Raw genomic sequence first — 15,000 nt, 5'->3', positions numbered from 1 at the left:
AGAATAGATTTGCAAGGTGAAGATTTTATGGCTGCTCTGCATAGGTAAGTTTAATTTTAATAAGGAACCCACTTTCATCCTTAGTGTATCTCGAATTGTTATGTGCGATTCGTCCAATCAGACCCAAATCTGCACATTGACTACTTCATAAACTTCAAACAACTAACATCGTTAAGATGCCTCTATGGTTCCCTGCTAGCTACCAGGTTATATATATATATATATATATATATATATATATATATATATATATATATATATATATATATATATATATATATATATTTATTATATTTATAATTTTATATATGTGTGTGTGTGTGTGTATTTACATATGTAACCTGTAGTAGCAAGTAGGGACTATATATGGCACTATAATATTATATATATATAATTCTTAGGGTAAATTGCATATATATATATATATATATATATATATATATATATATATATATATATATATGTGTGTGTGTGTGTGTGTGTGTGTTATTATGTGTGTGTGTGTGTGTATGTATATATATCACATTTATATGTTTGAGCTCGTATATATTTATAAAGATTCAAGATTATTTAAATTTCAGTCTGATAGTTGATTGGGACATTCCAGTAACTTAGTAAACGCCATACGAAAAAGTTGCAGAACTGAAACGCAGAATAAATGGAAACTGTACTTCTTAATGCGAAACAACCTAAATAGTAGGGAGCTGGACTACTGCCCGCATTGTAATGGAAGTACAGCTTTCTGGATACTGTATCGATTTACACAATGGTCAGAGATGTGTGAACTATACAGTAGTCCAGTTACCATTTAGACATTAAGAAAAAATGTTTGTTTTGAGCTAAAAGACACAGTAGTTAGTGTGTACGAATTGCCCTCGTAAGGAAACCTCGTTTGAGTAGGACTGCATTCCTGTCAGTCCTGGACTTCGCCTGCATGGACAACGCCGAAAGAGGGGGGAAAAATCCTGGAGCTGAGTAAGAATACGAAAGCGAATGATATTCACTTTTCCTTTTGGCATTATCCAAAATGGCCAATGGGGAGAAAAAGGCGCCTCCTGTGTTTTCATATCCAGAACAAGCCAACCGGAAACGGTAAAACAATAAAACTTCCAGAGTGACTGACGGTATCTTTGGCGGGATGTCGGCCCGAAATTTCTGATCCCCTTCGCCCTTCCCTCTCCCCTTCCATCACAACGCCCCCCCTCCTCTTTTCTTTCCCTAGTTTCTCCCCCACGCCCCCAGACTGCCACACTTTGTCCCCTATGCAACTGTCTTTTCCTTTCTCTTGTCTTTCCTGACGTCCCTCTGGCCCTGTTTTCTGCTACTTCTCTTTTTTTCTCATCTTCCTCCTTTTCATTGGTACATGGCATCCTACCGTTTTTCTTGCTTTCCTTAACTTTCCCTCTCTCTGTCTTACAGTTTTGTAAAAATCCTTTAAACTACTAAAGAGTTTTCCCATAGATCCACAGTAACTAATATCTCTTAGATACCATGTGTTCTTTTATTTACTAAAAACCAGTATCCTTCTTCTAAATTACACTTATGGTTTTCGTCCTGTTTTGTTTTTTAGGAGTTTAGTTATTTATTATTCGTAGTTCTTGAAACTGAGCAATGCCCCTGCAGTGTTTTTACAAATATAATTTGTCGTTTTGTTATAATCGTAATTTCTGATCACGGCATTACAAATTATAAAAATATACTGGAGGAATAAAATAACATCGAGTGCAAGCAAAGAAAAATAAAATTAAAATGTGGAAACTCGCCTTTTCCTCTATCCCAATATATCGTCGCCTTCTTTTCAATTTATTAACATTTTATTGTCCATGAAGTTATGTTTACAGACTCTCCCAGAGCTTGTAATTCTTTTCATTTCAAGTTATTTCTCTATAATTTACTAGTCCACCTTGCTTTACCTTTACCTTCGTATTCAAATGATATATTACATTCATATGAAATTTGTAATGACATCCCATTATTTGCATTACTATTTTCTAAGTTGTATTTTCGTACAAAGTCTTTTTGTTTAAGGGGCCATTTATTGCATACCGTACATGGCATACTTTAAGGGATCATCGATTGCATTCTTATATGCCACTTATGAAGTTGTTTGGTCATATCTTGCACTTTCATAAGTTGCTCTTTTTTTTGAGGAGGAAATTTTTGCATTCATATGCATGCCTTCTCTAATTCTAAAAGGTCATATCTTGCGTTTTAGTATGTCATTTTGCATGATACTATTATTCTTGTTTTTCTTACTGACTTCAATGTAGTTATTTGTGGTATTTAGCAATAGTTAAGATTCATATGTACTTCCTTATTGTTTCATCTTTAATTTTTGGGGTTTTAGCAAGACTTACAGCGATTTTGTGAAGAACTTTGTTTTCATTCCCCTGTGCGGTTGACATGAATTTTGTTTTTCTCTCAATTCAAACATGTACTATGGCTACAGCTGTATTTTTATTTCTGTTTGGTTTTATACAATGATGTGAATGATTCGTTGACTTTACTCTGATAATGGCATTATACAACCACGAAGTTAAGTATATCAGAAACAAATTCCTCTTGTTCCTCGAAGATCATCGATGTAGATAATACTGCTTCATTGATAGGTCATGTAATGGATTTGTTTTGGAGAAACAGTGTGACGTATCTTGATATATTACAGATCTCCAAAATCTATAAAGCCCTGTGTCGTGGGACGCCATCTATAGAACATTATATTATTAGGTAACAGATGGCAAAGGAAGGAGACTATCATTGAGAATGGCAGGACCTCTAAATGAAATAAGAGTTTTCTGTAACGTAAAAACGTTTTGCATATTGCATCGCTATTGAGTTCAACTCAAATAGAAATTTTGCTTCAGCATTGTTTTATTTCTCAAAGTACGATATATAACGCTGAGATCCTTCAAACATAATCTCATTTACTTGTATATAACATTTCATTTTTTCTCACTTAACTGAGCGACTTGTAAATGTTTGTTTGCCTTGTTGGGCATTATAATTTTGGCTGATTTGTCTTTGTTGTATGTATGGTTGACATTTGGGAGACATCATGAAAATTTATATAATTTAACTTCAAACAAATGAAGTGGCCACTCGTTGTGCTCAACGAAATCTTATTGTATTTACACAACACTAGATTCGGTAAGGGGAAATGATCCTTGCAGTAGAATTTGTGTCTATCGCCCAATGCAGTAAGCTTGAAGGAGTCTTGAGAGAAATTAAGCTGATAAATATTGCCCACTCGAAAGATAGATTGCGTCCTCTCGATGCATTTTATAAGCCAGTCAGATTTTGTGAAGCGAACTTCCAATTTCGTTAGTCAAATTTTTTTATTTACGGAGATAGATTTGACGGATTTTAGGTTGATAAAATTATTGTTTTCACGTTGATTTTTGTGTTAAGTTTAAATTTAAGAAAGTGTTGTTACTTTAATTCTTTAAAGGAATCTACTTAGCATTTTTGCAGATAAGTAATTTTTTTTATAACTTCAACTCCTATAAATCCATAGTTAAAGGCTGTGAATTTGGTTACACTCCACCTCCTCCTCTCTCTCTCTCTCTCTCTCTCTCTCTCTCTCTCTCATTATACCTCCGTTTCATTTTCTATGTATAAAATTTCCTGCTCAGATTTTTATTTGGAAAGAGGTCTATTGTCTTGCTACAGTATCCCAAAAATTCTCCGCCTCTCTCTCTCACTTCCTTCACCTCCATCTTTTCTTCCGTTTCGGACTTCCATCCCCTTTTCAAAAATTCAATCCCTACCCTTTCCCTCCTCCTCCTCCTCCCTCTCCCCTCACTCCCCTCCCCAAGTCCCAACTTTTGTACGTCGGTGCGTCTTTATTCACTCCGATTCTGGAAGTAAAAGTTTGGATTTCCTTTTCTGTTTATTTTTATTATTTTCTCTCAGACTCTGAGGAAGGGAGAGGAACTGTTTCTCTTCTTGGGAGCTGTAAAGCGAAGTTCATTATGAAGTGCATTATTAATTTTTCGCTTGAAGGTTTTTCTCACTTTTTTTTTTTTACACATTATGTTCGTTTGAGGTTGTCGTATCACCTCTTCTCGATTTTTATTCTGGGGATTTCAGCTTTCCTCATCATTTTAGTCATGATTCGCTTGTTTCTTCGCTTGATTTTCATCCCATTTTGTATGTTTTCCTTATATCATTATTTTCTCCATTTATTTATTTCTTATCTTTGGGCTCATTATATATATATATATCTATATATATATATATATATATATATATATATATATATATATATATATATATATATATATATATTATATATATATAAATATATATTTTGGATATGTGTATATTTATATATATTTCATATATATGTTCTATATATATATGTATATATATACATATGTATACATATATATGTTTGTATGTAAATATATAATATATATATATATATATATATATATATATATATATATATATGTATATACATACATACATATACATGCATACAGTATTTCACTGATGATGATAAGTTTCAGAATTATCTTTTCGTAGAGGCAGATAGTTTACTAGAACAGCTTAACCTCACTCCAATTTAAAATGTGACCACTGCTACTCATATACAGTATGTTAAAATCCTGGACCGTCACTTACTGATCGCATGTATTCTCAGATCTTTGTGATGGATATATATATATATATATATATATATATATATATATATATATATATATATATATATATATATATATATTATATATTATATATATATATATATATATATATATATATATATATATATATATATATATATGTATATATATATATATGTGTAATGCATAGGTATATTAGAACATTGTTTATGCTATGATTGAGGGTGTAGTCGAGATGGTCATAGAAGTTATAGGTGAGAAGATATGCTTAATTTGAACAGCTTTCCAGATTAATGAAATGTCGCTTTAATATTTTTGGGTCAGTGTTGAAAGAAAAGATTCTCTTCCCCCACAGTAATTGTCTTTATTTCGAGCCTGACAGAGGTAATAATGTTTGGTGTTTGTCTTCAAAACCGAAAAAGAAAACTCTGCCTTCTTTATTAAGTTGTAGAAGTGTTTTCATTCTACATCCAGATCGATCGGTGCACTCGCCCTTTTCTGAATAGCTCTCTCTCTCTCTCTCTCTCTCTCTCTCTGAATAGCTCTCTCTTTGTGCGTGCGTCTTTGTTCACTTTATTTCTGTTTTTTTCTCCCACCTCATCTCCTTAGCGACATAATACCTTGTTATTGGAGGTGAGGAATGGGGGTGTTGGGGGCGGGGCGGGGTCCAGGGATTAACTAGCATCGTAAACACGTTTCATGATTCTAACGAGTACCATTTTGCACGTGTATGAAAGTCGTTCCGTCCCGGCTCCTTTTGAAGGGTGTGACTGTGACCCACCTATTCAAAACCGCCCCACACACCCACACCCCCACACATCCGCGCAGAGACTTTGCCCACTTAGGCTCTCCTCACCTCTCCAGTTCCCCTCAGCTTGAGGGGTAAAAGGGGTTATTACAAGTGGCCTCTCAGTTGTGTCTGAAATCACCCGCCATATTCACTAACGGGATTTTTGTATTTATTCATCCCCTTGCACTTTAACTCTGCCACCGAGGAATTGTTTGGTACCTCTGATGATCTGGCAAAAGGCCCAAATTTTGCAGATGTCACGTGCTTAGGCTTCTCTGATCAATAGGCAGGAAAGAATAAAAAAGAATAAAGAGAAAGGAGGCGCCCGGTTCTCTGTTTGTTTGATGATTGTAACAGCACTGCTTCACGTGAGAAAGGACTCTCTCCCTCTTTCTCTCTCTCTTCATTAACCAGCCCCTCACCAACCTTCACCTCAAAGTAAACATCGAGCGGAACATGTTCCGGACAAGTCTGGAACATGACCATAAGGGCAGTAACAGGCAGTTCGTATGCAAATACCTTTTGTCTAATGCAATCATTTATCTCACTTACGTCGGAACAGTTCATTTATTTAGTAAGGAAAGTGTAATCATTATTTAGTGAGAAAAGGTAAAAAATATGAACCCTTTGTGAAAGAAGAGCTCGAATTGGATTTTTTTTTTTTTTTGCAGATAAAACAGTCAAACAAAATGAATCTTTGTAGCACGGTTTTTAATGTTTGTCTAGGGTCTAGAGGAGAGGAAAATCGAAGAATTTAGTAATTGTTTATATTAGTGATATATAATCTAGAGGAGAGGAAAATCGAAGAATTTAGCAATTGTATTTTATATTAGTGAGGTTTGTTTGGCTAGTAATATAGAGGAGCATTTATATATAGCCTATCTGTGGATCATATACCTAACTATTTATTTATATTTTCTATAACTGAATCACAAAATATGAATGCCTTCCTATTTGGAATAAATGAAATCTCAAACGGCAGGAGTGAGGTTGCCTTTTAGTCAACCATGACAAAGAAAGAAAGAGATTTCAGCAGTGCAGAATAAAACCATGCTTCACTATCGGAATCGGTTTTAGGCTGAGCAGGGGATGCTGAAATGTGCAGAATTGTCCTTTCACCACATTAAAACTGCCACAATCACCACTATCTTTTGGATAGCTCAGGTATGAAATTCCTCACAGTAACCAGTTAATATTTTTTAGACATTAGCAAAGAACCCATCTCTGTTGCATAAATGAAGATTATGGAGATCACAAAATAGAAAAGAATGCGTACCTGGAATCCACTGGCCGAGTAATCCACAATTGAAAAGAAGTGCTGTATGTAGACCGATAATACTGAGGTCTTTTCACAAGAACTGATTAGAGAGACAAACAGAAGTGACAATTGCAGAAAAAGATTTAGGAAGACAAACAGTGTGACACTCAGAGAAGCAGGGACAAGACATGACCTAAAAGATTATTCAGCTGATTAATCTGATTAAATCATTTACAGTGAAACTGGATCCACCAAAAAAACTGTTATAAAAGAACAACTTGAAATTAATTAAACATACAGCAACATCTTGGTGAGAAGAATACTGTTAGTTTAGTTCTCTGGAGAAAGCAGGAAGAGGAAAGAAACCTAAAAATACAAGCAGAACAGAAACCTGTTTTGATATATTAAAAAAAATATGAATATTAAAACATACGAGTTGGTATAGACATAATTATATATATGCCATTACATTTACACAGATCTAATGAATGGAATTTAATCTTTTTGTGTCATTTCAAGACTGAGCATGAACCTTTTAGCCCCTAAATCAACTAGGGGTGAGCAATAAAATACTGCATAGTTTAGTGGTTAAGCAGTAGGTATGTTTTTCTTTCGGGCACGGTTTTAATGTTTGGAGCGCCAGGGTATTTATTTCCTATATATTTATATATATATATATATATATATATATATATTATATATATATATATATATATATATATATATAACTGAATCACAAAAATATCGAACGTGATGAATATATAAGTAAAGACCAAATCCATGAAGGAAAAAGAAACAATGGAATACTGCCAGGCCTTTCGACTTCTTGTCCTGTACTGAGCAGACTGAAGAAATATAAAATAAGTTAGCAAAGAAATCTCGTATAAATGACGGATGGAGATCACAAAGGAAAAAATACGTCCCTGGACTCCAACACAATTGAAGAATTAGTAGACCTACCAAGCAGGGTTAAATATTTGAGAGGTTTTACAAAAGATTAGGCCCAACAGTTCAGAAGCAGGGACAGGACACTTAAAAGATTATTCAAGGAAGGTGACTGACCACCAAAAATTTTATAAAAGAACAACTTGATAATTCTCCTTTTGGTGAACAATAAGTTTTTGCAAGGTGAATATTTAAAAATATATATATATATTAAACATACGAGTACATAGAAAATATATATAGGGTAAATAATTTACAATAAAGTGTTTTGTGTCATTCTTGAATATTTTACTAATACAGGGGTCCAAATAATATTTAAGGACCATTTTGTATTTTGGGACTAAAATATTTTCCCTTATTTTTCGTTTTCCATTTTTATTTTTTTTATTTTAGATGCGTCACTCAAAACCGAGTACCAAATTAGACCTAGGTTTTATTGCCAAGTCGCGAAATTTTCCTGGACTGCTTTGGGTTGGAAATTGGAAATCATTATAGGTGTCGTTAACTGGAACCGGTGAAATCAGGTGGAACTGCAAGAATTGGCACTGTTATTTGCCTGGTTGCTTTCGTCCCAGCAGTGGTCAGGACCCTTCTCATCTGATAATGCTGTACAGCGCATGCGCTGACAACTTTTTTTCATTTTTTTAACCCAATTTGACGAATGCTCTTGTTTTCTTACACATACCGGCGAAATGTTTATGATAGTTAAATTAGTCTTTGCTCTGACACATCATACATGTAAGTTTTTATTTGGTTTTCCGATTTCCGAATGATTTTCCTGGAAATCATATACTGAGCATGCCCTTTGTATTTTAGGATTTTGTAACTATTTGTCACTACGGTACATATTGACGAGACTGAAGATACTGAGCTTTGGCACTTCGGTGGTTTCTGTTCAACTTCATCATCAACCTGTAATTATTACTGTTATTGCTATTATGTTGTTGCTATGATGTTTTAATAACGGTCTTAAAAAAGGTCATAACGTAGCCAGTATTTTAACGGATAGATTTATCGAATTTCTGTTATTAAATAATAATAATAATAATAATAATAATAATAATAATAATAATAATAATAATAATAATAATAATAATAATAAAATAGAGGATCTGATCTTGTTTGTCCTCCCCCGGGTGACAGTAGGGGAGACATGACATGCACCCTCCTCATGCAAACCTGTTTGTCCGCCCCGGGTGGGGGCTGGGTAGATAGGGGTCGGGAGGGCAGGGGAGTCAGCAGCCCCGGGTTCCAGCGGCATGCGCCGAAAAAGCCTGCAATAATACACACACATACATAATAATAATAATAATAATAATAATAATTCATCACTGGGTACTATAATTATTCTTGGGATTCCTAAAGACTGAAATTCTTGTACCACGAAAAAGCCAATCAGTGATGAAGTTTGCACTAACCTCTGGCGTTGCATGCGTAGATCAAACACCATTTCGACAGCTCACTGGAATCTCATGTTTCCTGTTCGTTTTTGTTTTATCAGAACACATCTTTCTGATTTCGTCACTTTATTTGGCTATAAAAAGGTATTTTTAACTGCTCTGTCTATTCACCTTTTTGAGAAAGCATTGCATCCGAACGGAAAGTATATACGAAAACCTACTTGCCAGTTGGGGTTCGCGGTTTATACTTAGGTTTGAGTTAAGATAAATTTAACCAGAACTGAGCTGGAAACAGCTCTCTAGAGAGGGCTGGGCCTGAAGGATTAAATTTTACTTGGCTAAGAACCAATTGGTTACCTAGCAACGGGACCTACAGCTTATTGTGAATCCGGAACCACGTTATACTGAGAAATGCACCAGAAATAGAAATTGGCCAGCCGGAGACTCGAACTCGCCTAGTAGAGTGCTAGCCGGGAACTCACCGACTCATCCAACGAGGAACTGTCAGGTTTGAGTAGGGTGTTAGTCCCTATAGAAGGCTTCATCCTTCTTGAGCAAAAATTTGATTCTAAACCTAATACTACTATATAATCTGTTCTTAAAAGCTTATAGAAAATACTTTTCATATTCCTGATTTGAATATTTGTAAAAAAAAAAAAAAAAAGGGGGGGGGAGTGGGATTAGGGAAACGTGTTTCCAATTTTTCTGAGGGGAAGCTTCTGAAGGTGACAAGAGACCAACATCCTAATCTGTTTGAGGCCTATTTACTTAATATCAGAGCCGCCTTACTCTATCGGACTGAAAGCCATCCTTTTCTTCAAGAGTTATGTGCCCCTTTCTCTGGATATACGAATGTTTTTTTTTATACTTTATATATTTCCCCAAACGGAGTTCTTTCAGCATTTTCTATGGTTAGTAAGATGGCGGCAAACGTTTTTCATACATCATAGGACCTCTAGTAACATTTTGATAGAGGATAGAAGATATCCTTACTAATGTGTTTTTCGTGGCCTCCCACATGAAAAAAAAAGCACTAAGACGAATGAACAGAATATTTTTTATAATCTTGTGTAATCAAACATAATATTTATTATGTTTCCTTTATGTCACCATAAAGAAAGCTTCGACCTATTTCTTTATCTTAGAGAGAAAAGAACTTTGGAAAGTCGAAACAAAAATTTGTAACACTTCTTTTGCACCTGAAATCAGTAGAAATGGAGATCAATCGAATGACGCCTGTAAAAACCAGTTCTGCATCAATACCTTCCAAAGCTCAAGTAATTGTTCCTGATGTGAAGATAATCTTTTAAGGGCAGTCTGCTCATCGAAGGGGGCAAACACCATGAAACTGTCGTCCTGCGATGCAGATAGCACTTAGACATTGCTTATTATTCGTTCCATTAAGTCAAGAAGGAAATCATCTTCCGAAAGCGTTGCCAATGTTTACTTTTCATCATTTCCTCTGCAATACTCTTTTTAATGGTCCTTTTATCTAAATAATAACAGCAGTACTAATAATAATAATAATAATAATAATAATAATAATAATAATAATAATAATAATAATAATAATAAAAGTAAACCGCTTTTCATGATTATTTTTCCAAATGTCAGGTTATTTTATTCTTACTGGCCAAGCGATTTCGGACAGGTTTGTACCAGTTTATATTTACCAGACAGTTGCTTTAGTGAATGCCTCAGTAATTCGTGGGGGATTCAAGCTTAAACTTTTTTTAATCTTTACAGCTCTATTTTTCAATTGAACATTACGTATTACGCGTTAGTTACGCACCGTCGGTCGTACTTACGTAACCTGAGTTGTTACTGATTACAAATGACCTGTTATTATTTTGTCTGTTGTAAGAGGCATTAGAAGACTTTACTGAGGTCAAAGCACCAAAGTTATCATTTCTCTACGGTGGGTCTCATATTAAGGTATTTAATTGGCCTCTTGAGTTTGCTCAGAATCCGAACTGTTTTTCTTCGGTCTTCAGATTCTGCCTGTCATGTCTTTCAGTCCGCCTTATCTGTCATCCGCGAGCTTACCCGGAGGCGGTACTGTCCATTTCATGAATTCCCGTTTTCCCTAATTTTTTAGCTTAAACAAACTCCACACAGTTCTCACTTCCAACTCGCCTTTTTATCGTTCTTGTACTTACTCAAACTCCGTACTGTTACTCTTCATCTACTATTTCCCTTCTTTCATGGGCTTACTCCAATTTCAACTTGTTCTTTCTCACAATTGCGTTGTTCTTAATACTCGAGTATAGTCAAACTTCACATTGCCATTGCCCCTTCCTTCAGTTTTTGGTATTTTCTTGTTTATAAGTTTAATCTATCTCTGCACTGCCTTTTCCTTTAAATCCAGTTTTTCCTCCTCATGGGCTTACTCAAACTCTACACTATCTATCTAATTCTTAAAATCCTGTTTCTTCTCGTTTCCGAGCATATGGAAACTGGTATATTTTTCATTCGTTTCCAGTTTTCCTCGTTCTTGAGCTTCCTTAAAGTGACCATTGTCTCTCGCTTGTTCCCATTCCTCCCCGTTCTTTGGACTTCTTGAATTCTATGCTGTACTTCCCTCTCAATTTCCCCCATCCCCATGTTAGTGAGCTTTACTCATTCTTTGAACGGTTCTTTCTTTCAGTAGCTGTAATTTCCTCGTTCTGGGCCATATTACTCAGGCTCTGCGGGCTTTTGTGTTTAGCCCCATTTATTTATCGTTCTTCATCCTTTCCAGATTTGATACCGCCTTCTTTTGTTTTCTGTAAAAGAAAACTTTTGAGATGGTTATATGTCTGTCCGTCCGCACTTTCTTTTTCTGTCCGCCTTCAGATTTTAAAGACTACTGAGGCTAGAGGGCTGCAAATTGGTATGTTTATCATCCACCCTCCAGTCATCAAACATACCAAATCGCAGCTCTCAAGCCTCCGTAGTTTTTATTTTATTTAAGGTTAAAGTATAGCTAAATCAAAGTCCTTCAAAAGAAGGCATCATGACCATAAAAATGGGAACAAGCGAAGAAGAAGAAGAAGAAGAAGAAGAAGAAGAAGAAGAAGAAGAAGAAGAAGAAGAAGAAGAAGATGATCGTGCTTCTGCCACTGCTATAGGTGCCAACAACACACGCCACCAACGGACTGTGGCTGAAAGTTTCATGGGCCGTGGCTGAGAGATTCATACAGCATTATAGACTGTACAGAAAACTCGATTGCGACGAAGAAACTTCGGCGCATTTTTTACTTGTTGTATATCAGTTCCCGTATCTCTGACGTCCTGAGCTTGCTTGAACTCATAAGCTGTCATTCTTTCAATTTCAGTTTTTTCTCTTTCTCAAGCTTTCCTCAATTCGGCAGAGTGCCTTCAGTTACAGTTTGCACGAAGTCGTGAACTGTCCTTTCTGTCACTCCACCTTTTACGTGTTCCTCACAATAACAGATGATAAGATATTGTCCTTCTCCCTTCAGAATGTCTAACCATTCTACCTAGTCTTCCCACTCGTGATTTTTCTGATTTTAGCTCACATAGCTAAGGGTCATGCTTGTGTATATATATATATATATATATATATATATATATATATATATATATATATATATATATATATGTATGTATATGTATATATACATAGAGTATAGTATATATATATATATATATATATATATATATATTACTAGCTATACTAACCTGGCACTACCCGGGAAAATTATGAATGACAGTCTATTACTAGGGGAGGGAAGAGGGAAGGGGTACCTCGGAAAAGAGGGAAAATGAGGGGAAAGGGGAAGGCGAGGGAAAGGTAAGAGGGAGGGCGATGAGAAGTGAGGAAGGGAGGGGAGGTGAAGGGAGTGGAGGAGGAAAGGAAAGGGGAGGGGAGGAAAAGAAGGGGGAAAGGGAAGGGAGGGCGAGAAGGGAGGGTGAGGGGAAGACATAGGGGGAGGGAAGGGGAAGGGGAAGTCACGTTCTCTGTTCCTCTATCAGAAGAGTATGAAAAGCATCTCCGCTGAACAAATACAGTAAGTAAAAAGTATTGTATTTCTACAATTCGCACTCAGGTGTGTCTTGCGTTTGTATGTGTTTAGGGGGGACAAGAAGGTCTGTCTCCCTTGCAACAATAGACGGGCCTACCCAGCCTTAGGTATGTAGTGAAGCGTTGTTGCCAAAACACTCGATAGTTATTATTATTCCAAACCTCATTCAAACAGACTTTATAATGAAACACCCCATCGTGACACTATGAAGTAGTCACTGTAACGAATTCTGAAGGTAAAAACGAAGAAGAAACGATTAAATTAATGAGGATATTTGCATTTGAGTGAAGGGAAAAAAGGGAATACTGTCATCCATCTTGCATGTCGGGTTGAGCTAGCACCTACTACGTATGCAGGTATGAGGAAGACAAATGTTATGCATATGTGGTTAGGGAGAGTCTTTGAACATGCTGGTTTGGGTTCATGGCTTTATAGCTATGAAATATGATTTGTAACGAAGCCAAGAATGTTTAATTTAGCAATACAATCAAGCAATGAGGTAATTATCATAAGTTATGATCAAAATTCACACAAATTCTGATAAAAAATTTATGTTTTAGTGGATTTATTTTTGCAAGTTAATCATACGTCTGACAACGCCAGGAAGAAAACCGGAGTGCTCAGGCGAAAAATGACCATTAACCCATAAAGCACCTTAAGGAAAACCTGATGGAACTGGTAAAAACGAAAATTTCATTCAGTTTGTCTGTGTTTAATGTCTGTCAAGGGGGTAGAGTTGATTTTTAGTTATAACCTCTGGGGTCACATAGACCATGTCAAATTTTGCCTGGCCCTCTCAAACAGTTTGGATTTTTATAGCGACAAACATACAACATTAATTTATATATATATATATATATATATATATATATATATATATATATATATATATATATATATATATATATATATATATATATATATATATATATTAATATATATATATATATATATATATATATATATATATATATATATATATATATATATATATATATATATGTGTGTGTGTGTGTGTGTGTGTGTGTGTGTGTGTGTGTGTGTGTGTGTGGGTATTTATATATGTAAAAAGTTAAATCGATGTTAGAGGATATTAGTGACTTCATATTTGTCGTTATAAAGAAAACTTATTTGTATAGTCATACAATGCATGCTTGTCTTCCATCCGTAATTCGTCTTTATTTGTTATCAGGTAATGAAATGTAATTTATGGTATAATTATATGTATTTACTGAATTTCCTGTTCCCTTTAACATGCTCGTTATTTCTTTTCTTTGATTTATCCACACCAAGTGTCTTGGGTTTTCGTCTGTCCACTTTTCTCTTGTTCATTAACACCATATTTCTTGTGTCGCTTCCCAGTTACTCTTCCTTCCTCTACACCTTCCGCGCCTTCCACACTCACTTTTCATTTCCCATTCTTTCTATCCTTTTAGACGTCCCCCCTTACACCTCTTCGCCTGCCGTCGTACAAAACCCCTCTATTCCCCGACCCCCTTCTGGCGTGGCACCTACCGTCCCCCTCGGCGTCCCTCCCCTGTCCCTTCTCCTGTCTGCCTGTCTGAACATTCATGGAATATTCAAACTCACTTGACCGCACAACATGGGGAATAAATTTCCATAAACAGCGAAAACGCGTGCCGGAGCCCGGACGCCAGAACATCAAGTTGATTGTATCAGCTGTCCTTTACCGACTTAGTCAGGGATGCTGCCTGCAACTTTAGAACACTCCTCCTACTACACCGCTCTCCACCCCATCCCCACCCCACAAGCTTTCTCTCTCTCACTCCTTAGCCTTTTTTGCCATTTTTTTTTACGAATTTTAGCCATGGATGCTAGTAGGGTGGTTATAAGGGATAGGGGGTCAAGGAGATGAGGGGGCGAAATTTTCGGGGGTGGAGGAGAGAAGAGGGATGATAGTTGTTCTCATTTGGGTCGAAAGAAGGGGACTGGG

The sequence above is a fragment of the Macrobrachium rosenbergii genome, chromosome 52 (genome assembly GCF_040412425.1).
Source record: "Macrobrachium rosenbergii isolate ZJJX-2024 chromosome 52, ASM4041242v1, whole genome shotgun sequence".
Taxonomy (NCBI): Eukaryota; Metazoa; Arthropoda; class Malacostraca; order Decapoda; family Palaemonidae; genus Macrobrachium; species Macrobrachium rosenbergii.
Note: the sequence above shows the minus strand (reverse complement) of the source record.